Source organism: Hirundo rustica, chromosome 21, assembly GCF_015227805.2.
Source record: "Hirundo rustica isolate bHirRus1 chromosome 21, bHirRus1.pri.v3, whole genome shotgun sequence".
NCBI classification, from domain to species: domain Eukaryota; kingdom Metazoa; phylum Chordata; class Aves; order Passeriformes; family Hirundinidae; genus Hirundo; species Hirundo rustica.
The window spans coordinates 9,561,085-9,587,246 of NC_053470.1; the positions used below are offsets into that span (position 1 = coordinate 9,561,085).

General features: G+C 37.6%; 2 long non-coding RNA genes across 2 annotated transcripts in view; one reads left to right on the plus strand and one right to left on the minus strand.

Annotated features, from left to right (window-relative positions):
- Positions 1 to 26,162, minus strand: part of LOC120762090 (uncharacterized) — a 154,726-nt gene that overhangs the window by 111,664 nt on the left and 16,900 nt on the right. The window lies entirely within an intron of this gene.
- Positions 1,128 to 24,754, plus strand: LOC120762091 (uncharacterized). The gene is made up of 3 exons (XR_005703817.1): positions 1,128 to 1,399; positions 22,619 to 22,743; positions 24,337 to 24,754. It is a non-coding gene; the product is annotated as an uncharacterized LOC120762091 (long non-coding RNA).

Below are 26,162 nucleotides of genomic sequence, written 5' to 3' on the forward strand. Positions count from 1 at the left end.
TTTTTGATTTTATAGATTCCCATCATATATTCCCTCAATCATCTCCCTTTCTAGACGGATTAATCCCAGTCAATTTGTCATCTCTTCCCTGAGAAACCTTTTAGTGCTTTTGACCATGCTTGACCATCCATGTTACCTTTTTCCATGCATTTCCAATGCTGGGCATATCCTCCCTGAGAGGGCAGAGTCAGAACTGCACATTCAGCATGTGGGGAAACAGGTAATAAATGATGGTGAAACAATGTCTACAGATCTGTTCTCATTCCTTTACTAATGCCGCTTCAGATTCTATTTTATTGCTAAGAAACAGATTAATTCTTTAGAGATGTCCATGATGACTAAGATCTCCTCCCTGAACAATAATAGAGGATTTAGAGTCCATTTTTTAAATCTGTAGCTGTTTATTTTTCCCTCGCGCATTAATTTTTGAAACATTAAATTTTATATAATTTTTCTTTCACCCAGTCATTGTTATGATTTCTGGTATTATTTTCTCTCTTCCTTCCACTCCCATATTTTTAACATCTCCATCTTATAAATCTTCTATTTCAAATTCCAAAGTATATAACCTTATCTTTATGTCCTTGTGACTTGCACCTTTATGTTTCACCAGCAATATAAAGTAGATCATAACAGTGAAACTTGTTTGACATCATTAAGGAAAATATTAAAACAACTCTAATAAGATATATTTAAAGTCAAATTAATTTTGTAGACTTTCCTATTTAAACATTCAATACCATTGTCAATGCTTTCATCCATGTCCCTCTACAGCTTCTGGTGAGGGTTTTTTGTATCTCAAAGATATAGACTGAGATATAGTTATATATATGTATATTATCTATGTCTTTATATAATGGATATTTTAAAAAGATTTTCTGAAGTCTATGGCTCACTCTCAGCCACTCTCAGTGGCTCTCATTATTTGCAATGTGATTAGGAAGTCTTAAATACTGTTTTGTGCAACGAAGATACACTATGATAATATTTGAGAGGATTCGATGAGTCACACAGAGTTTGATTTCATGAAAGCAGGACTGCATAACAAAGTGTGAGGCAGCTTCTCATTGGCAGTGCAGTCACACACTGCCTCCCTCATTGAAAATTCAGTCATGTGCCATTATGCTACTTTTTATACAATATGATATCCACCTATTCTTAGCAAGCATTGCTAAGGTTGAACACAAGTGGAATAAAGTATAGCATGACTATCCCTTGTGCTATTTTAAACAAATACAGAGTGAAAGCCAAAGTGTTTTCACAGACAATGGGCTTAGGCAGAGGGGTATTACATTAGGATTCATAAGTACTCCACTTAACCCAGGCTGAAGAGTTACCTAACAGCTGCAATAACCAGAGGTCTTCATTCAGTGATGCACATTTTTACCAACAAATAAAGGTAAGGAAAAAAGAAAAAATCTATTTTTCAGTTATGGATTGCCGCTTTCTTCGTGTTGGAGTTTTTGCTTCTGCATTTTGCAAGAGAGCTAACAATACTAATGTGCTTTAAAGAATTCTGCCAAGTTGCAAGATATTATAGTAATTAATTTCACTAAAAGACAGGATATTTTAGTAGACTGGGAATGTATTTTCATCATCAATTTTAAAAAATTACTATACTTCTTAAGAGCAAATACTGTGTACTTTGATGGAGTTATACCTGGCAATATTTTTAGGATTTTAGGGAGAAGAAAAGACCATTCTTCAATCCTAACAGTAATAAAAAAATAGCATAAAACAGAATCCCTGCCTTTGTAGCACTTCAATAGAATACCCACTACCATTATCTCTGAGGAGTTCCAATTTCCATCTGCAGGAAAAAACTAGATATGGATCTGATACTTTGTGAAGGCCAGAGAAGTTGCATCTGTTTACCTAGTTATCAATTTAAAAGAAACTACAGGGTTAGGGTTAGAAGGGATGCTTAGAGGTCCATCCTTGCCTCAAAGAAGCCAAATGTCTCTTATCCCTCCTGACAGATGGTTGTTTAGGATGTCTAGAGATAAATATGGCATTAATTCTTAAGGAAATTTATTTCAGTGCTGGCATTAAAAATGGTTCTACAGGAATGTTTCTGAGTCAACAAAATATCAAAGGAAGCTGGCAGGAGTAGCACATACAGTTTAAGATAACAATTCTCCCTGGAGGAATATTAGAACAGCTCTGTATCCTCCAAAAAAACATAGGACAAAAATCAAGAAAATTCAAGTCGACGCATAAAATAAAAGGTGCAACGAAGTCGTAAATTTGAGCTTAAAAATAAGCAATAAACCCAAACATATATACAGGCTGTTTACACAATAAAACTTGATAAATAAATAAAATGTCAAGGAGAAACACAATCACTATAGATTGCAACTCCAATAATGGGTAACAAAATTGACTTATATGCAGTATATATTAGTGATTTATCGGAAAGATGACAATGACTGTTACGAGCATCTTTAAGGACAAAAAGTTTACAGTAATGGAAGACTTCAAAGCACTCACACACGCTGAGTAGGTGTCAGTGTAGGTGATACTGAGACAACGTCTTTGCAAAACATAAATATTTGTGTTTTGGAAATTTTTTTTCTGTACCAAAAGAAAAATCCTAACTCTTGACTTTGCACAAAAGGTGTCTGTTACCTACTTCAGGATATTTGCTTTCAAAGGCAAGTGTTTCTGCACACAACCAAATCATAAAATAGTGAGGAAAGAAAAACCTGTCATAATAAAAATGAGTGAACTCAGTTCTCACACAGGTAAATCACAGCACTGCAACTTTTTAGAATTATCTGTAGGGCAAGGACAAGGCAGTTTATTGGCTGTGCTTGAATTTTCGAAAGGCTTACAGGAAGATTTCTTAACCAAAAGTTTATAAAATGCCATGGGAATATCTTCCTATGGATTAATAACAGATTTAAAGGATAGGTAAGTGAAATAGGAATAAATAGCAGGACTTCAAATGAAGCATCTAGCCTGAGACTTATGCTATTTAGTGCTTTTGCAAATGCTCTGGAAAAGCGATGACAGGGGAAGCAACATTTGCTACTGGTGACAAATTATTCAGGCCAGTAAAAAGGCAAGCAAACTGCAAAGACTTGCATAGGAATTTCATGATTCAGACAGATTAGTCAATAAACGTGCAGAAAAAACCAGTATAAATAAATGTAAAATAACACACATGGAAAAGTAACTTTAACTGTAGATATTCAGTGACCTAACCTTAAGCAGCTATTACCTTTCAGGAAAGCTATCTCAGAGTTATAACAGATAGCACCATGAAAACATCATCTTGATACTCAGAAGTACTTAAAAAGGCAAATAAAACATTAGTAATTTTTAGAATGGAAGAGAAAATGAGAGAGAAAACATGATTATGCCATTTTATAGCTCCAAAGTGAGACTGTTGCTGCATGAATCAAATTTCCCCATCTTAGAAAGCACCAAAGACCAGAGAAGGTGCAGAGAACTGCAGCAAGAGTGATCCAAACTCTTCAGCACTCGGAGACAACAACAGAGGAAATTCTGACATTTCAGAATCCCCATAAAATGGAAATCTTAGGGTAGAGCAAAAACTCATTTTTGAAATGTCAGCATATGTTGATTCTGAAACACAGTATGCTTCTGGGTACTTTGACAGCTGTTACTGGAATTACAGCTAAACTGCTGAAGTTTCAAGGCTCAAACACTGAGGGCAGCCCTGTTACTCAGGGGATCTTAGTCCCTGAGAGCAATGTTTCCTGCAGTCCCTCGTTCATGGCCTGGCCCAGCCCTGGCTACCCTGGATGGATGTGATCTGTTCTGCTGCAGAAGCCTGAGCCTAAAAATTCCCACTGAATACTTGAATCAAGGTCCTGGAGGGCTCTCCACCTTGTTTTAGGGCTTCCAGAAATCCCACACTAGGACCTGGATAGGAGATCTTATGGGAGCTCTCCTTGAAACTCGGACACTCATTTGTCAAACAATTGTCATAAAAGAATTAAAGCTTGAAAATTATTATTTCCAACAATTTGCACAGTCTGAAAGATAAGGCTACGGAGAAAGTCATAAGGTAGAAGTGGTCATATATGCTAGCATGGACATATTTAGAAAAGGAATTGATATCCAGCTTCAAATCTTTTCTACCATCTGAGAAGTATGTTTAAAGTAGGTAATTTTTCTATCTGGCTTAAGGTTTGAAAAAACACCAGCAGTACTGTTGGCCAGTCTTCCTGAGTCAACTAATGTGGTGATAGACAACTTCCCAGCTACACATATTCTATTTTTGAAGTGTCTCTCTAAGGAGATTCAGAAGAAACTCTTAGTCACAAAGACTCAAAGAAAATTAAAACCAGTCTGTTCTACAATAAAGTTTACAGTAATAATGTTACTTCAGTCCAGCAGGTAAAGATAGGTTCCAAAATCAGACCAGAAGCATTTTTCATTTGGTAGCATCTCACCAAGAAATATTTAATATCTTTATATCCCCATTTCCTAGAAGACATGTTCTACTGCAAACAAAAACTAGTACTGTAACCTGTGGCACACCAGAGTCAGGCTGCACAATCCCAGTCCTCTCTTCTGCTTTTATAATCTGTGAAACAGCAAATGTCACAGAAAACATCTAACAAACTTCAAAGCAGTTCGTTAAAAATATATAGATCTCTCTCAAATTCCCATAGGTAATACACCATAACTCTAGATACTTAGTCTTTGCATAATTGTTTTTGGTTTTTTTCGAATACATGAAATGCATGACTGCAATCAGTAACTTAACAAGAAAGACCACACAGGTAGAAAAAGCTATAACTTTTAAAAATTAACGTTTACAATTAATATGCTGCACTTATGTATCTTCTCATCTTTCTTTAATGAAATACATTTACTTCATTACCCGTCCTTCAACTGAAATTAAAGATTAATATGTATTTCCTATTTTTCATCAAAAGAATAGAAGACATTGGTTCCTTATTTACTCACCATGCCTCATTTCTTTCACATATGCCTGTATCATAGCCTCAATATTTCATGCATTTCCAAAAAAATGGCTTTCTGACATTCTCAGCACTGTATTTTGTTATAAAGAAAGCGAAACAACAATTTAGGAACTGCTAATGACAGACAGCCACAGTAGCAATAGCATGGGATTTACTGGATGGAGATGTCTCAGCTTGAAAAAATTCAGGCAAAATTTCATTCAGTATCAGCTGACAGCTATCCTTTCTATCCTTTCTAGCTTTAATCAGTCTCGGATTGGAACAAGAAATTCAGCTGAAGCCATCAAGATCCTCCCATTTTGATCAAAGTCATTATGTTTCTCATGGTTTCCAACATAAATCTCAAACAACTCAAAACTTATAAATTCCTTATTTTATTTCTACCCTATTTTACTGAGATGAAATAAATCAGCCTCAAATTTTACTGATTTCATTAAATGTTCACACAGCTTTAGAACAAATAGTAGCCAATTGAAGCCCAGACTAACAGAGCACTTCCTTGGACTGATCCCTAACCCTCAACATGGCACCAGTTTGAAAAACTAGTATTTATAGCTGGTAAATTACTTACTGCCGTTGAAACTTCATCCCATTTGAAGTCAATGGGAATGCTGCCATGAGCTCAATTTGGACTAGAGTTTCATCATTTGGTGATACTGCACCAAAAATTGCATATTTTTTACAATTAAAAAAGCAATTTTATTATTTATATGGGTAAATCTATGTGCATATGTATTTAAAACAACCTATTAAACATTTTTGAAGTAAAACCTCAAAGGAATCACTTTATCATGAGTACAGTAAACCATCCTTTTATATATAATTTGTAGCTGCATTACTCCAAAGTTCAGAGCCCATCAATTAGTAATTACTTCAGTATGTTACAGTCATTGGAGGAATAGAGACGGCCCAAAAGCAAAGCTGTTCTTCCTCTCCTTTAATTTGATCCAGGAAGGGGCTTTCTAATGAATTTACTATAGCTGGGTTAGACTCTGTTCACTCAGTTATAAGTATATTTAATATATATTCATACAGGCATACAAGACATGAATAACCAGCCCCTAACTCATAGGAATGACAGCTCTTCCCTCAAGTGAGCTAGACACATGGAATAGACCTACTCACTGCCCTGATCATCTTCTGATTTACAGAAATAATCTAAAGTTCCAGAGATTAGATTTTATAATCAGTCTTTAGTATTGTGTTAAATGTAATGACACAATCTTTTTTGTTGCTATCGATGGGCAAAACTTCAAAGTCCTCAGATTATCCTTTTGTAGGGGTACAAATTCAGACAAGTAGACTTATACATTTCTTGAAAGAAAAAGTGAAGAGAATTGCAGAAGATTCTAGGAAAACATGCAAAGTAAATATGCTAGGATTATAGGAAACATGTGGTGACTCAAGATATACCATGAGTGTAACTAAAAGTATTATAACCATAATGAGTAATTTAAAGATGCATCATCAACACTGATTTCTTGAGCAATCAACAAGGATGGATGTAGACGGGTGGCCATGGGGGCTGACAGATTTCACTGAGATCCTGACAGGTCTCTTGCCTATCTGCAATTGCTGTATTTGAGTGAACTTTCTGCTGTGCCAGCAGTAACCCAGGCATATAATTACATCTTTGAAATAGCACATCTGAGAAACAAATAAGCTTGTTTAAAAAAAAAAAAAAAAAAAAAAAATCTTCATATGGCCCTGACTCATAAATCTATGATGCACTTAATTAAATTCAATAGGCAATTTTAGGGAGAGATAAACAAATTAAAGAACCTCTACTAAATAACAGAAAATTCCAAATAAGCATAACTCATTTTGCATTTGAATTCCAGAGTTGTTTGTCATTGTCAGAGCTGATACCTGCCTTATAAATACTTTTTATTCTTGAAAATAATTCTCATATAATGATATTAAAGAAGCCTAGCAAAAATGCTTTTTTTTAAATCAGATTACCCACTCTGTCCTCCATGGACACATAGGAGAAGGCTGAAAAAGACAATGGAAAACTTTTTATTATGCCAAGGAGCTGTTCTTTAAAGATTCTTCTCTTCCTAACTCCTCTGGAGAGCAGCAATTAGCATGCTGTTTGTCCAGATTCATCAACACTGGCACACATAAAGCTGCAAATACGCCACATGTGTTAGATTTGTTATGGGACCCTCCAGCCTGAAGAATTTATCCATTGTCTTTTTATTGTAAAAGATAGAACTGCTGTACAAAATAAAGAAAATAATTTGCAAGCAGCACTCATCAGCTATGTGCAAGAACCCACCTGAGTCTATCCAGATTCAGGTGTTATTCTCCATCACCTTGGAATCCCCTTTTCCTCCCCTCAGCCTCTCTCTCACCACCTCTAGAGAAGACCATCCCTTGCTGTCATGCCTCACCATATGTGTTTCTCAGCTTCAGAATGCTGTTTAATGTATGATCAGGGAACAGAGATCAGGTCAGGCACAAGTTGTGAATTCTGCTCGGGAGAGATCTTTTCCATCTAGGTGTCATGGAAAGTTTTCTCTGGGCAGACTGAACCATCCCTCAAGTCTCTCAAGCCTGAGAATCAGCAGACAGTTCCTACCTCCCCTTTTCTCCTGCCCACGTTCTTCTTCACACATTGTTCTCACAAGAACCAAAAAGGCAAGTTCTGTCACTCCTGTCCCTATCCCACCACTCAGCACAGCAGGCAAATATGTTCTGTGGGCAGGGGGGGATTTCTGTCAGGAAGGGTTACCCCAGGCCATGCCTGTTCACTGTGGCTGCTGGGAGAGGCCAGGGGTGGGCTGAGGGAGATAGGAGCAAATGACAGAGAGCATTTCTTTTCCACAACTGAAAAAGTAAAGGCAAAAAAACATCTAGAGGAGTTGACAGGTGATAAATCATGAAATGTTTCATATGGAATTTTCAAAATATATAGGAAAGCACCATGTGGTGCTCCCACACAGAGTTTTTTAATATATGCGTATCTATTGATGAAGCAGGGAGCAGAGAAGGTGTGCTCACTGCAGAAATGTTATGTGAATCCTTCTCAGCTCCTTGTCACTGGGCTTCTTTCACTCCACCTACACAACCTGGAATAGCATCCCAGTTTTTCTAAGTCTAGCATCTTCTCTGTTCTTTTCCTCCCTTTATTCAGCTCTGAGTCAACCACTCTTAATTTCTCAGCTTTGTTCTGCTCCTTTTCAAGGGCTCTGTCTCCTCTAGAGACTTGGAATAGTTTAAGACCCAATTAAACCCCGTACCAACTCATTATTTTGCACCCTCTTTCATGCTTTTTTTTTCAGTAACTTCCTAGTTTGACTTAATTCTGCACACATTAAGACTTTCTTGATGCCTGGGATGTGAGGTAGCTGAAAAGAGAAAATGTATGGATATTTATAAATAATAATTTTGTTGAATAAGGACAGGGCCTGCAATGTTTAAAAGGGAATTCTATTTCTTGTTTAAATTCTGCATTTTCCAAGGTCTCTAAAACTTTTAAGCATGGATTTATATTTTCAATCAATTAGACAGATCATTTCAAAGTGTCTGAATATAAAACTGCAGCCTCCTGACATGCATGATGAACAGGAAGTTTTTGAGACTATGCTGTGCTATTCAGTAGACAAGATGTTGCACTGTCAACTGACTAGAGCTCTTGCATTATCATTTGAGCTACTGAAATTGCTCTCCCCTCTTAGAGAGGGAATTGACATCATGGGAATAACTTTAGAGACTGACATCATGATGAAAACAGCTCAGTTTACACCAAGAGTTACACTCACCAAATCCAAACCTAAAATTGAAAGAAGCTTTATTATATGTTATATGTACTTTAAAATCACTGTTTGGGAAACCAAGCCCCCTGCAAAATACAGTCTAAGCTTTAGAGAGATCTTTGGCAAAACATCAGTAAATTTGAGGTAGGACATAAGCCCATTAGTGGGCCTGTTTCACACGCACACTTAGATTTTTAGGCTGTAAATGTCACACAGCTCAAGCAGTTATCAGTCATCTCTGTGAACAATACATACATACAGAGGCAAAATGAAAGTGGTTGCTGACTTATAGCAAAGAGCTCCTATGAACACCTATCTGGAACATAAATATTGATAAAAGTATCATTAAAAATATGGGATAGCGCAGTAAATTGGTTTCCATATATAAAAGAACCTCTCAAACTTTTTCCTATAGCTGGAGTAGAACCTCTGGTGACATTTAAATACATTCAACTCTTCTTGGGTTTTTTAATACCTTGGTAATTTCTCTTGCGCCTGTTCTTAAAGAGTCCAGATAAGCAGGGATTGGATGCTGAAATACTAAGAGGAAAGCAACTAACATAAGGTTTCCAGCCCTGGGTTGAAGAAGGAAAAGGGCTGGAGAAGCTGATTAGGAATACCCAGAGGTAATTTCACGCTCAAATGCATGAATGCAGCTTCACTGGGTAGACTCCAGTCCTGCAACTGCTGATCCAAACTGAATCCATTCTCCTACAGTCTATTGCAGAAGAGGCCTGACAGTAGCTTGTGGTTGCTTTTACGAGATCAGAGCTAGAATGAGATAAAAGACAACACCAGAAACCTTCACGTTCCAGTTTATTTCCACAGCCAAATCTGCACCAGTCACCACTACCTCTGCCTGCCATATCATGTGCTCGCCCACAGTTCTTGTGTATTTGAATGACTTTAAATGGCTCATCCACTTCTGCATCAGGAAAGACCATCTCCTTCTTGGTATTCTTCTGAGGAGGGCTGAAAACAGCCTGAATCATCACCAGTTTTCACATGATCTGGTCTCAATGTTTTAGTACTCCAATTCAGACAATATCTACTTGGAGGAGTTCTTTGCTCAGCAGAAGGAAAGAAAATAACTTGACTCCCTAATGAAAACCTCAAAAACATCCCAGCTACTAAAGGGTAATGAGACATGGCCCTGATTGATTGCCTAATAACCTTTGTCTAAATACTAATGAATGTAATAAATTGTGGGGTTTATGGGCAGCCCCTGCTCAGAGATCATCTTTTAAAGCACCTGCTTGGAGAATGCTAAGTTGTGACATGACTTCCAGCTTCAGTTTCACCAGGGAAAAAAAGGCCTGTGTAATGTGTAGAGTTGAACTGACAATCAGTCAGCTGAGATGTTAAAGTGAAACAGTCTAGGAGAATAAATAATTAGTAAGTAAAATTTGAATATTATTGTAAAAAACCCCTGCAATTATAAGTTCAGGCATTTTTTTTGAGGTCACAAGGACCAATCTCATAAAATATGATTTTATCATTATGATCATTTATTACAATATTTAATAATGAATCAATATCTTGAAATCCAAGTCCCAAACAGAAAATCTCTGTAGCAGGTTAGATTGTGACATTTGCCAAAAAAAACCCCCTTCAAAGCAACTTGGGATATTAAATCCCAGCTCCAAAAGTTACAATTTCATATATCCGTATTTCAAAGATATTGACATATCTGCCTCTCATACAAATCAATGTTCTGACTATAAGACCTTGACATCTAAATTGTTTTCAATAACACTCAGATTGCCCAGGATTTGGAAACTTTCCAAATTAGTCTCAGGCTCACTAATTCTTGTTTTGCCATTTAAATTCTTACCCCTTATACTTCTACTGTAAAAGAGGAAAATGAGTAAGAGACGGGGGGGGATAAAAGCAGGGTAAAACAGACTGGAGATTTGGATTGCCAGCTCTCATATCTGAGGGCAGAAAATGCCTTGTGATTGTTGGTGTTACTTGGCATCTCCAAGTCTATTTTGTCCCTCCACATCTTTTGGGCATGAACTTGTGGCCAGTTTCAAAGGGGCTTTTTTAGCTAGAGGAGTGCTGCTGAATCCAGGCATTTCTCCAAGGCAGGTAATACAGGTGAATCTCAGCATCAAACTGCAGCTGATCATCACACACATGCCAGGAACATACAAAGAGTTCTGGCCCTTTCCCTCCCCAGCTCAAGGATGCTGGCCATGCTAGAGGAGCACCTGGCTGCTCCCACAGGCAATGGGCTCTGCTCCAGTCTCATTAAGAAAACCAGTGGGTAGGATGAATCCAGCAGGATAGAACTGGGTCTAAAATGCTTGAGGGTAGACTGATGGCAGCAGAGCATCTCTCCGTGAGACAGAGCACAGCCCATAGCTCTTGACATGACAGGCCAAGTGTAAGCATTAGCCCATGATTGCTGTGAATAGACCCTCTGCATTTGTGGAACAGTTTTAAAATTAGCCACTTCCAAAAGAAATTGTGTAATACCCAGGATGTTTTGCAAAATCATTGCAAAATTTTTTCTTGTTCTTTATAAACCTAAATCCTAAGAGCTCTCAGTAAACTGAAACTTCTCATAAGAAGGAAAGAACAGCAACATCAATAAAGGCTATTTACAACAGCACTTATGAATCATCAGTGCTTTATGCTCATCTTGATACTGCAAATATTAACAAGCCTTTAACTTCTCTTTATGCTAGCATTGCTTGCTACCCAAAATCAATTTCAGTAAAAATAACAGCATAAAAGGAAAAAGTTACAAAATTGTCACCACTTAAAGATTCCAGTGTTGGCTTCCAACTTTCAAAAAGATTCAATATAAATCGGTAGTCACTTTTTAAAGTAATATTTATAATCGTGTGGCAATATTGATGCCCGTAATTACAAATGTTCATAGAAACAGTAAGAGAAAGAGCTAAATTTTCCCAAAGAAAATTTACTCTCTTGTAAAATTTACTGATCTGTACTATCACCATCTAGTTTTTATTCTTTGAGACAGAACATTTAACTCTTAACAGGCAATGGACCCTGCAGGACTACCCACTGCCTGTGTTGGGAAAAGCAGTGTTTCAGATACTTTGTGTGGTGTTAACAATGTCTGCTCAAGACTGCAGGGAAAGCTTCAATTGCTCTGTAGCGATGATTTGTGAGCAATGTGCAGCCTCGCAACCTTGTCACAAAGCCGCTCTCAGTGTGCAGCGCTTGGACTTTCAGAAACACCTGTGCTTGCACTCTGGTTTTCCAAGTCCCTAAAGAATTTAACCTACAACTACTCCTCGACTCAGATGCTGCCCGTGCAGATGACCCTCCAGGACAGGGCTCAGAGGTGAGGCTGGCACTGGCAGAATGAGACCCCGAGGCGAGTGGGTGTCAGCAGAGTTGCAAAGGAGACCTTGCTAAGAAGTCATAGTTCATTTATCACCTCTTTTAGCAAGCTGTCCCCAAAGGTTTAATTTTTTTTCCAACTTCCTTTTTCTTTTGAAACCTTGAATAGCAAATAATCTGCAAGCCCTATAAAGTGTGAAAATGTTTAATATTTACAAGAAGGAATCTCAGATGCTAGTCAAAGTGAGAAATATTATTATTTTTTAAAATCCCACATTAACAACTATTTCCAGACCAAGAAACCTCAGGGTTTTGATGGGTTTATTTTCTGGAGGCATACATAAAGTGCAAACTAAAGAAACATAGAACTAACAAAGAATTTTTACTTGCAAAAATAGAGCTAAAGTTCAATTGTCAAGACACAGACACTGCCCTCTTAACACTGTATCATTCCAAATGAAAAACTATGTAGAGAGGAGGAAGAAATAAGAAAGCCATTTTGCATTTTCTGGCACCTAAACACATTCTCCTCCTTCTAAACACAGAGCATAAACATAAATGTAGCACACACTATGATTTCAATTATATTGCAGCTCCGTCAAACATCAGAGCTTTAAAATACTGACATAACTACCGTAATGTGCTCTAAATGACCACATAATCCTATCATAACTACTATCTCCTTCATCTTCCCTCACCTTGTTTGTTAAGTTTTAATCACTATACTTAAACCATATTCCACAATGCCACTTTCTAAGCTGAGTGGTTTGCCTTTCATTACTCTTTAAAAATTCACTGACCAGGAAATAAAAATTGTAATAGAAAACATAAAGAGGTATCATATTAACTAACAAGATATTAAATCAGCTGTTAGTGAGGGCACAGTAAATTAATTTTTATGTTGTTGCTAAATATCAGACAAACAGAGCCACTAAAAATCTCTGCATTGCCATTAATTAATGCTCTGGGAATGCAGAACAATAAAGAAAGTTATCCTGGATTGTATATTAAACTAAAGTTTGGTCTTTCTGCCTCCTAATATCTAAAATGATTGATAAAACCTTACTAGCAACCACTAAGGATTAGGAAAGCATTACTGCAACAAGGGAGATACATGGTGGGTGCCACCAGTTCAGCAACAGCATGTGCCTTGTATAAATCATAGGCTCTGAGCTAGGTTCTTTACAGGGACCATAGGAAAATGTCTTGAAAGGGAGAGAGGGAAAATGAATTTGATGCATTATGTAAGTGGCAGTCTACATCTTCAGAGAAGGGTTCTACACACTGTGAGTGTGTTACATACTGAGTTTCATTGGGAAATGTTGGAGAAAAGAGCTTAGAAACATCTTGGTGGGCACAGCACCTGGGTAGTTTCAATTCAGCACCCACAAACACTTCTGATACAGGCTGGGAGAGGCACCAGCTGGACTGAGATTTCCACAGTCTCCACTGCAAGGCAAATCTCAGAGAAGGAAGTAAATACAGGGCTGCAGATGCACTTTATAAGGGTTATTATTTTGCCCCAAAGCTCCTGTTGATGCCAGGTCAAAACGCAGCAGACAGTCCTTTGCGTAATTTATGGAAACCTTTTGCAGTTTCTTTCCCACTCAAATCTATAGGACAGTTAAGCATTTTCATTTATAGACTAAAACTCACTGAATAATTTAGAGAACCAATGTCACGCAATATTTGTGAAAAATATGGTACCAGGCCAGTTAATACAGATGCTGACTGGACACATGTTCATCTCTCTTTTTCCTTTTTCTTTTGAGGGAGGAAGAGGCGGGAAAAGAGCTGCAGTCTGCCATCCATCCCATAGGAACAATTCTTTCACTACCCAGACTTGCTACCAGAGGCCACCATCTGCCTCTTTTTCAGAAGGCCCAGGCTTCCTTCAAGTGCTAAGGCAGGTGCACAGCAGGTGGGTCTCTGCATCCACAGCCAGGTCCCACCTGGAGAAGGGAGCTAAAATTCACTCCGATTCACCCCATTTAGGATTATCCCATGGCTACTCACATTGAGAAAGTCATTTGGAAGCTCAAGAGAGACAGATGCAAAACCATTATATCACTGATTGCATCATATGATCAGCAAACTGCACAGAGCCCATCTCTGCTACAGATTGCAAAGCTGATCATTTATAAGCAACTCACAGTCTCAGTTGTAATTACATAGGCATTCACTAAATAATTTTAAATTAATGGACATGGTTAAGGCCCTTTCACAGATCATTCACACAAAAAGAGGGCTTCAGAAGCCCCACAAGAACTTCTGGGAAATAGGCTTTCACTGTGAATGGGGTTTATAAGTATAAATTCTCATTGATACTTCATTAAATTGAGAGAAGGAAAGTTTCTCAGCTAGATTTAGGTTGTACATTATGCTGGATTACCAGAGGGTCTAAATTAAGCTCATACTGTTGGATTCAATAGAAGAAAACCCTCTTACATACATTTAGCATCTGGCTTACTAGTGTGAGCAATCTTCTTTAAGACAGTCTCAGCTCTAGGGGGAAGAGGGTTTACAACAAAAACCTCTCCACAAAACCCTGCTTAAGCAGCAGAGACTATTTTAGAAAACTATGTTCCATTTTGCCCTAACACTGCAGCTGAAAATGAGTTGGGACAAAAACAATTACCAATGAATTCTAAATAGCATTTTAGGAACAGCCTTTGGCCTTGCAGCCATCTTATATTCTTTGCTGAGGTAGAAAATTAAGTTAATTAGATAGATCACAAGCTTTTTCCACTACTGAGCCTTTTCTTTCTACTACCTGGCTGGAAGGCTCTGCCCCATGTTGATAGATAAGCACTTAGTCAAAGAAATTTAATAATGTGTAGTTTCTGGAATTGATTATTGCCAAGTGTTACAAGTGTTCTTTTAAACAAGAAAAATTAGAGCTGTAGCTGATGCCAAGACAGGAAATAGAAGATCTGTCCCTTTTATGCTTCTTTCTATCCTCCAGCTATCCATGGGGAAGAACAAATTGAAGTCCTAAAAGAACTCTGAAACACTTTCAAAGCCCTCTCAGGTATTTCCAGAGGACACTTCTCTTTCAAACTGGGAAGCAGAGATAGGCAGGGTTAGAAAGCATCTTCTGGGTAAATAAAATTCTGACAGCGAAGGAACAATAGAAGTGCACACAAATTCACAGATCACAAGGCTTCAGCAAGTAGTTTTTTTAAGAATCAGAAGCCAGGAAATAGGATGGCCAACATTTTTAATAATGTCTTCATATCCATCTCAGAAAATTTGCATGCCATAAGTTTTAAGGCTCTATGCAGTATTTAATTGCATATAATTCATGCCAGCTTACAAAATGCACTGAAGGTTTGACAGATCATAGAGGTTTTCCATGGGCAAAATAGTGGCTACTGATACCAGAAGTGCAGCAGCTTTAATTTTAATTTTAAACCATACATTTTTTCCTCTTTAACCTGAACATCCCCTTTTAGTGCAAAATAGAATTCTGTAACATAGCTGACCTATATTTTATCAAACTTTAGTTTGATAAAAACGAAACATGATGATTTACATTGATTTGAAAAATATATATATACACACACACACACATATACTTGAATGTGGACTGCCAGGGGGAGAATACACTGTCTTGTAACACAATAAAATAGAAGACAAAACTATTTTTAAAAAAACATAGATGACAGTATTTTGAATATACAAGGGATATTTGGTGAATCTTCTGCTGAATAAAAACAACAAGCTTAGCAAAATACAAATAAACAAATATTTGTGTCATCATATGTTTAACTTTGTCACCTAAAACTGATTTAGCCAATACCTCTAAATTAATAATTTTGCCTTTTTTCACTTTCAATATACTTTCCACATTAGAATACAGTGCCCAAGGCTTCATAGGAATCACAAGCTGATACACTGCTATTCCAGGTGTCTATACAGAATTCCTGATTTACATTGGAGTATATTGGTAGATCGGGTCTAAGTTTACATTACAAAGAGATCCGTGAGAACTGTGGTACGAATCAGTGATAGGAAAAATAAACGGCAAAAGAGATTACATCTATCATTACTTCTAAAAATATAGAAAAAATGTCTCAGAAGACAGTGAGCATTTTAAATTCCTTTGCTCAATTTTCCCTTTAAGCTGTTAACCCATCCCAGCCTAGATCATGATATGCAAGCCCTACAAAAAACTTAAGTATGGAAGATGACAGCACTGTTCCAACTGGGGTAGAATTCCTTTCTGCGAGAGGCAAAGCAGGGGCAGCCGCACAACCAATTATGCAGATGTGCTGGCTGCTGCCTTCTGCCTGCCACATGACACGGAGCAGGAACATTAACCAGATGAAGGAAGAGAATCACATCCATATCTCCTTTAGAAATCTGCCTTGAGGCTCAGCAAGCATGTTTACAAGAAGCCATAAGACTTAACTGTTAGAGAGCAGTTTAGCTACATCCACAAATAACCTCTGACCTGCAGGCTGGAGAACCAGGTCCTTTTAGAATTCAGTATCTTTGGATCCAAGCACTGTGTAACACAGACTGCTGCCCAGCAGTAACCTTTCAATATCACAGAAACAACAGAGAAAAAACATGCAATCATATTTTCCACCGAAAATTCTTCTACAAGCTGTAATTTTGGTGGGGAAAATTACACATTTTTGCAAGCCAGGAAGAAAGCAAAAGAAGACCTATTACATAGATCCTGTGATAACTACTCTCCAGTCATTTGGTAAACACAAGAACACTTGTCATCTTTTTCCTTTTCACTTTACTGATCTTAGAGCATGCACTAAAAGAAACACCTGCAAAAATGAATGCAAGTGTGATTGCACATTCAAACAAAGTTGTGTTTTGCCATCCAGCTAAATTGCAGATGAAAACTTACAGCAGGAGGTCAGGCAGTGACAGCCACTGCTGTTGGAGAGTGGCAGAGCCACCATTTCTGTAACACAGCAGAGAGAGCTACACCTCTCAGACTAGAGCTGACCACATCCTAAAAATTTACCATGTAGTTTGGTAAATTTCATCTTCCTGACTTCACATCCCTTGAAAAGGTGCCCACAATCCCCCTTCACACATTTCTCTGTACAAATTTACTGTGTACTCTCCATGCTCTTCAAATCACATCTTGGGGGTGATTTGGGTGGTGATGGTAAGAGAATGGCTTTATATGACATCTCATCCTTTGCATACCGATGGGCACATGGATACAGTGATCAACTGATGTGTCAGCCCACACCGCTAAGCAAGACCTTGATAAGCCAAGAAAACTGAGGGAAAGAAATCTTAGCATCTTTGCACACCTCATCTGTGGAACTGAGAGCACTGAATAATACTAGCAAAACCCTATCCTATATAGAAATGCAGAAACTAATCAAAGAAGGAAAGTAAATTTGTAAAGCTCATATCCAGTTCTTTCATGTGTCCCTGGATAAAATGGCATTAACTATGCAAAGTCTGAATTCAGATCCTAAGCTCTTTTTGGAGCAAGTAATGACAACTGGCAGAACTTGATGCCTTTTAACTGGAAGACAAAGACAATAACTGAACAACATTGAAATGTTCTTTAAACAAATCTGCACATATACATTATGTCTGTTCCTTCCTCCTTAATTTTTTACACCTATAAAGCAAGTTTTTCCAAGTCTCTTTTTGCTTTGCATTAGCCAAATTTAATTGTAAGTGCTGAGAAGCCTTTGTCTCTCAGCTTATTAGGGAAATGCAACAAAATAGTTAATTAGACAACTGACATTTTATCCTTTTTTACCTTTAAGCTTATTTTAATGAGAACAGACAAAGCTCTAATTAGGAGTATTTATCCCAAAATATTTTCAATGGAATGCCACATAATGCTAAAATATGAATGTCAGTATTTTGAAAACAGTACAAAAGTACAATTTTTTTTTCAGTAAAATCTTTTGCTGACTCTGAAAACTTCTTACCATCGAATATAATTGAGATCAATCATGTTGGAATGGACGACTAAAGAGAACTAGAAAGTAAGAAATCACTAAGATTAGTGAAACCTTCATGCTGTTTTATGGTCATTTGCTGAAAGGAACTACTGCAATTGTCCTGTACTGGTTCTCACACTTAGAGGTGACTTTGGTAGGTTTTCAAAGGAACTTTCCATAGAAGGAACTTTCTGTTATGATAGAATCAATAAAAAGGCCTTTTCGCTCATAGCTAGAAAAAAGGATTTGAAGGATTTGGGATACAGCAATTTTCCCTAACCGCCATTTTGAAATGGGAAGCTCTTAGAGGGGCAGTCATTGCATCCAATAAGGCAATGGGAACACCACAGTGTCATTTAGTCAAGCTGCTAAAACTAGATTGATGATTGTAATATGCTAGTACATGTTCAAATTTATTTCTGAGCATCATAGTAAAGGAGAAAGTCAGAAGGAAGACCATAAAGTAACTGAAACTCCATTTCATATGGAGAAAAAATTGCAAATTCTTCACTGTGCTCCCTGAAATTCTAATAATAGTTCCTTTAATTTGAAATGTGCTTCAACGCTCATTAGTACATTGCATTTTAATTTTTAACGTTACAGGAAAAAAATTGATTTTAGTTAAAATTATTCAAGTTGTACTAGGAAGTCTTGAAGGAAGATGTTCAAGTTTATTCTCAGTTGTAAATAATTTTTTTACTAAGTTCCTTAAAATTTAAATTTATCATGTCTTGGTATTATTAAATCTGCCCTGGACTCTTAGCTGAAAGAATTTCTCTTGGAAATAAGAAGCAAATATCAATCTATACTGATATTTGAGAAAATCAAGAACAGAAATTTCTACTCCCCATTACCCACATTTAACTTTTACGTACATAAAAAAATATTACATGCTTTTTCTTTTTATTCAACTCAGAATTGTTTTTTCATTATTTTGATGAATTGGTGGTCTCTACAACACAAGTGACCATCAGCCAAGTGACTTAAAACAGAAATCCAGTTTCACTGCTTGTTGTCATTAGCTAAGAACATGAGTATATACTAAAATGCCTGGATAAATAAAATATGTTCTTAAATTCTCTGCTAACTCAAGGCTTTAAAAGTAAAATCCTAACTGAAATAACAGAGATAACCTTTTTTTAACTAAGCAGGTGTTGCAGGGGTCACTCTGAGTGGTGCAGCCAAACATTGTATCGGCATTCAGGGCATTTATCACTGATGGCATCAGATCATGACACAAACAGAACCTGCCCACCAGAGTGGGCTGAGCTCATGCTGAACACTGGAAAAAATTGTAATTGGGAGTATAGACTTTCAGCAATACACAGTCTCACTGTGAGAAGCTGACTGCATGCTCCATCACACTGACCTTTAGGAAAGGAAAGGCTTGTAAGGCTCATGGGAATAGTCCTGGGTCTGGTATTTAACTCCTCTAAATACATTCTTGTTAAGACAATGACTTTAGATGAATTCATGGTGAGACTCCCTGGTTTATAGTAGTGCTTATTCATTTCCTTTGCCTTGCTTTCATCCGTTATCATTCAGTGCTCTACTCATCTGATAATGTTGTTTTGCTTTTTCTGCTGCCTTCTCTGTTTTTTTGCACTTTTTGAATGGTTTTCAGTAGCATAACCTTGAAGAGGTCTCTTCATGTTTAAGTTAATTAAAAATATTTTTCACACCCAGTAAGCTAGATGTGACTCTGTACTATGTGTGCTTAATGGAAGAAATATATTTTACATGCTTCATTAAGTTATTTGTGAAATTGCATTAGTGCCATTCCATTAGTGGACCTCTTTCAGCTATGTCTGTGGCCTGCTTTTGACAGACAAATTACCAGTTTCAAAAGCCTATTTTGTGTTAGTAATGATCTTCTAATATGTTGAAAAATATCCATCTTAATAGTAATGGGAAAAGAAAATAATAATGTATTTTTCAATATAGCAGGAACAAAATTATCTGCTGTGGGGCAAAATAATGATGAGATTTCTTAAAACAAGCAATTACAGGTTATTTTGGATATTTCATTAAAATTACAGCCTTACACAATACAGGAACATTAACTTTGAAACAAGATGTCATAATGAAGTCAAAATTGATTAGAAGAAGTGAAAAGAGTGTTTACTGCATCAAAATCTTTTAAGACACTTACATAATTGTAAAACAATAAAAGTGATGTTGTATTGACTATGCACTAAATTGTGAGACCATTTTGGCACCTTTTTAATCTGCACAGTAAAAATTTCTTTAGGAGAAGTAGAATATTGCTCACCCTGGGTGTGGGCATCAGTTAGAAGTTGAGATTTAACATGAGCGATTATTTTTTACTTTTTATCCGCTGTTTCATAATGAGTTCCTATTTTAAATCATACCGAGCTGGGTGTCTAAGTCACAAGATGCTATTTTCCAACTTCCAAGATTAATAATAATGCACTGTTTGTTTTCAATTAGCTGTTCACTTAAGATCAAGGTCTTGTTATGTTAACCATCATAAATACAAGAAGTTACAGCTCCTGGCCTGGAGAACTTACAATCAAAGAATTTGGGCTGTACTCATCTTTGCTGTGTTCATCTGCTGTGCTGGTACAGAAGTAACAATGCATAATACATACTTCAGAATCATTATCAAACAGGCCACGTGTGGCCACAACCTGCTAGAATGAACATGGAAAAGAGGATAAGGACAGCTGGAAAACTCATTTAATGTTCCTTTGGATAGCTCTTTATCAACAGATGATCAGGTGATGATGATTGTGATATAGTAACAGATATCTACATTAGTCATTGCTCTGTCTAACATATTCCCTCTTCCTGTCTTTCCTCTTGTCTGGTTGCTGACCTTCAAAATAAATTTGTGACCTCATGTCAGGACTTAATTCAGTTATATATGTGTGCTAGAATAGTGAGAAGATAGTATGTCTCACTACAGTAACAAATATAACCTGAAGGGGAATAAATTAATATTTATTAGAGTAATTCATAGTTGGATAATAAATCTGTATACCAAAATCTGAGTTCAGAGCAGAAATATGCTATGTCAATTTCCTGAGCGTCCTCTGATATTCAAAGAATGTATACTGACTGGAACGCATACTACAGGGGAAAGCATCAATGACTGAGAAAACATGAACAGTTACAGCATCAGTTGAAGGCAGCTGTCTCTAAACATGCTGATTTTACTCTAAAATGAAAGACTTGGCAGGATTCTGTCAATGACAAGAATACAACAAAGTTGGATGCCTGGTTTAGAGCACTAAATAGCAAAGTAGGGCAGTTAGGCACACAACAATGTCAACTGAACAGTAAATAGGTCAGGCTTGTTTCACAGCTGGGGATGCTTAAGTAGTGCCCTTCAATGTCTAGAAATACATGAAGCTGAGAAGCCTTTTACACTGATCAACTCACAACTCTGACTGTTCACTTACCAGGTCTTGTCCATCACAGAAAAGCACAATATGTCTCACATGGAGGAAGGAACAGAAATAGAATTGTTAAGCTGAGCCTCTACATTTAAAATAATCTCATTCATTCTGTCTCCCCCTATGGCAACTACAGCATCTGTATTTGGTATCACAAGGTTTCAAGACTCTCAAGCAAATCAGGCTGCAAAACTTTGCATCCCCGCAATAAGGAGTTTCAGCTTTTGATGATTTAAATTTGAGATACGTGGAACATATAGTCATAATAAAAGCCAAGTAGTTTTTATGTGTCCCTGTTCTATGAAACCTCCCTGTGCTCTACAGTTCTTGCCATTATCTGATACCTCCTATTCTCCAGCTTTTACTACAAGTGCTGGACCCCAAGTGCTGTGAGAGAAGCCCCATTACAAAGGCATGAGTTCATAATTACTGCCATTCCCTAGTTTTACTCCTTGAACACTTTATAACCTTTCAAAGACTGACTTACTCCAGACTTACGGTCACTTTTACTCATGAAATTAAAGACCAACACCTCAAATGACACATATAAAATGCCTCACTTATTTAGGGGTGTGAACCACGTTCGTGATACATTCATACAGCTTGGACGGCTTTAAAGGGCTTCAGGTAAGGGCAGTGCCACTAAGAATTTCCTCATGTCAAGCCGTATGTCAAATTCATTAGTATATTTGCTTCTGCCATTTACAAGCACAACTGTAAATTGCACTCTTTCTGCCCTCACAGATTTTAGAGAATATTGACACAGGAGACTGTCTAACCCAGCTCACAAAAGTCAAAGCTACAAGACTCATAAACACCTGGGACAAATGAACTACAGGGAAAGAAAAGTGCCATTCAGGGAAGGCTGGAAACGACTGTTAATAGCTACAGAATCATGGCACTAGAAGAGCAGCACACATGGGTAGACAACAGTGCCCTACATTCACAAAAAGGTTACAGAGAGCACCAGCAGGCAATGAATCACACTCACAAATAGAAGAGCTGCCTCACAAATAAGGGGGTTTGGGGTTTTGCCTTTTTTTTTTTTTTTCTCTCCTTTGTGATAAAAATGCTGCAATTCTTTTCAATTATTGAACTCCAGAGTACTAAATGTTGCATCAGTAACACAGAAGCATAGAAATGTATAAAACTCAATATTTAAATAAGATAGTTATTTACAGACAGCATATAAACTTTCATTTTCTTCTTGAATCTTACAGACACAACTCCTCCATGAAATATGTTCATTTTTGTAGTACAGGGTAAGACTTAACGTTTTAAAGAACAAACATTACTCATCAGACTTGGGATGTGAACAAAAAGACACACGAAGGCGGGTGGAGAGGTGAGTCTGGGCAAGGCAGTGGGGGGGTGGCACCTGAAAATAGATACTCCACTTATTGCCTCTGTCTCCTGCAATTCTGAAGTATTCCTGATGTCACCTCCATAAAGGGTCCTCTGAAAAGCCTCCTAAGGACAATAGGATTGGAAACGTGGGGTGTCGTTTTTTGGGTTTTTTTGGTGGTTTTGTTTGTTTTTTTGTTTGTTTTTGGTGGTTTTGGTGGTTTTTTTTTGGGGGGGTTGTTGGTTTTGGTTTTTTGGTTTGTTGTTGTTGTTGTTCTTGGGTTTTTTTTTTTTTACAGTACTAAACCTTGAAGTAGAGTGGATTTCAGTTTTGTAGATAGTTTTTTCCCTTAAAGACTGAAGCAGACTTCAGTCAGAGGAGCAGGAATCACACCACTGTTAAGGTACAACACATTTTAATGCTCTGGCTCCATTCAGGTATTAGAATAATTATGAGTATTTATAGAAACACTTTTAAGAACCAGAGATTTGGATTTTGGCATGTGAGACAAGTAATCCAATATAAGTGTAAAGGCCAGAATTTCTTGACCTTTATATTTGTCAAAGTTGTTGCTTCAATAAAGGTCAAAATGTGTGACAAAATTCAAGCCTGTCTAAGCCAATTAATGACAAGTAACCAGACCATTAAAAATCTCATTTATGCTGAGCAGTCAAGCGGGTTATGTGAGGGCAGTCTGTACCTTAGATGGCATACACACTTAGTTACAGGCTTGTTGTAGGATAATAAAGGGCAGAAGGCAGCAGAATAAGAGAATACTTAAAATTTTAAGATGAATAAGACAATTTATCCAGCTTGCCCAGCAGAGAGAGAATCACAAATAAATAATTAAAATAGTAACACTTCCTTATTTAATTGCAAATATTGGTACTTCACAAAAAAATTATGAGAAGAAAAGTCGAATGTTAAGAATTTGTAGATATACTGCATTGATAAAATGCAGGGAAATAAACTCTTAAACACAGCTATATGCAGTTCATAAGCATAATTAGTATGCACAGAGATATGAAAGCAGTAGTTTGAAACCACCAAACTGCTCAAAGTGCCAGAGAACTGAACAAATAAAGTACATGTTCTGGTTTTCTCTTAGACATAGTTCACTTTCTTCTTAGTAGCTGATATCATGCTGGTTATTGGGTTTAGTATGAGGATAATGTTGATATCACACTGATGCTTTAGCTGTTGCTCAGTAGTGATCACTCCATCAAGGACTTCTCAGTGTCTCATGCTCTGCAGGGAGAATGTGCACAGAGGGCCAGGAGAGAGCATGGCCAGGACAGCTGACCCAAACTGCCCAAAAGATATTTGTAACCAAAGGACAGAATAACAAGCATATTTCTTTTGTTTTAGATACTCGTTTTTTTCCACGGCAGCAAAATGGCTTCACTGGTTTAGATATCAGTTTCTCCTGCTGGTAGCAGCGATCTTCCATTCATAAAAACATAATGTCTTGGATAAAAATGTATGATGTAATCAAAATTACATATTCTGTTACCATCTACATAAACTTTTAAAATAAGTGGGGCAGTGTTCTTTGTTTTCTCCATGACTCAACCCTTATAACTCTCTTCCTAGCTGGGGAAACAGCTACCAACCTGAGAAGGCCATCTCCACTAATGGACCATCAACGTCTCACAGTGTGACTCACAGAATTACAGCATCCCCGAGATGCCCCGCTCTGAGGAGGGAACCAAATGTTCCTATATGTATATAATATAATCTGAGGTTCGGAACACCATGGGCAGCACCTACCACTGGATTCCCAGAGGACAAGAGCTAAATAACCACCATTGGACCTCCAGAGAAGGACCAGATCTTTCTACAGGACCACTGCTTTTGACAGAACCACACCTATCACTCCAACAGAACTGTAGCCACCATTTAATCAGATTGCCACCACCACCCTGACCAACAGGATGTCAGGTTGTATTCTTACCCTGTCAGTTTAAGACAGTGTTTTTGTATCATTGCCTTTATTTTAATTTTCCTATTAAAATGTAGTTCTGACTTAGAATCTTCCACTGGTTTGCTTACAAACTAGGATGCATAAGAAATCCTGCTTTGCTAGATAGGGTGTGATGCTGGTGAAAGGAATATGTCCAAAAATAAAAGCCAGACTGTACATATCTTCTGTTAAATAGGGGCATATAAATGGTGGCTTTTATTTCAACTCGCACATAACTCTGTTAAAAACACCACTAAATATTGCAAAGTATCAACTGTATTTTTAGTAAGACTGGGTTCCAAATGGGTACAATATAAATCTCTTCCACCACTACCTTTGCAGGTAAACTCCTGCACTGTGAAGACGCACAATCTCTGTTGTCACACTCACAATAAAATAAAGCTGCCCTAGCAAGGACAGACTGACATTATATCCATACGGCCAGCACAGACATCAAAAAAGGATTTATACAGAGGCAGGAGGGATCATCTGCTGGAGGGCTGAGCTGCAGAGCTGGGAGAATAGCTAAGACATGCCACAGGGCTGTGGGAGGCATTGGGATGGAGGGCAGAGGATGGCTGGACCCTGCAGCCCTCAGCACAAGGAGCTGCAGCCTCAGGTCACCCCACACCCAAGCTCTGCAACAAAGCAGGAGATAACCTCATGTTGGGATTAAGAATGCACCTGCCCACAGCAGCAGAACCCCTGGCATTAAGGAAAGGCTCTGGAACAGAAAAGAAGCATCAGTGTTCTTTCACCCTCAAATGCCAAAAATGGACACATTAGCAGCATTTAAAAAAAAAAAAAAAAAAAAAAAAAAAAAAAAAAAAAAAAAAAAAAAAAAAAAAAAGAAACTTTTTTCTCATAGTTGCTTAAATTATATGGCAGTGCCCTTTCTTTTAATGGCACATCATAACCTCCCTGAAGGCATTTCATTAGCTCAGTAAATTCCAGTTTGCAGTGCATTATTTTTAAAGCAGACTGACACCTTCACACTAGGGTAAGAAGCTTTCAAGTTTTATACAGCAAACAAGCTTTATGTTGGTAATTGAACACTCCGGATCACATCTGCAGGGCTGCTGTGACCAGAGGCAGCAGGACTGGCAGGGCTGTGCCCCAGCCCCATGGAATTCATACATGGAAGACATGGTGCTTCACTGTCTTAGGCTTCACATCCATTCATTTGTACTTCTCACACACAGAAACTTAAGCACATATGACTGTGCCTAATATGCAATTAAAATGTATAATGCTCAGTGTACTGTATAAGCAGCTACTGATATTGGGGCCTGAGATATGTCATAGCCTCCAGCTCTGGCACTTTCTGGAAAAGCCTTGCAAACAAAACGTAAAGTCACAGACTTTCCTTCTTTCTTCTTGTCATCACATGTCTCACACAGCTGTTTTACCCCTGAATCAGTGACTCTTCTCCCTTCCCAGTGTATTCCCTTCAATG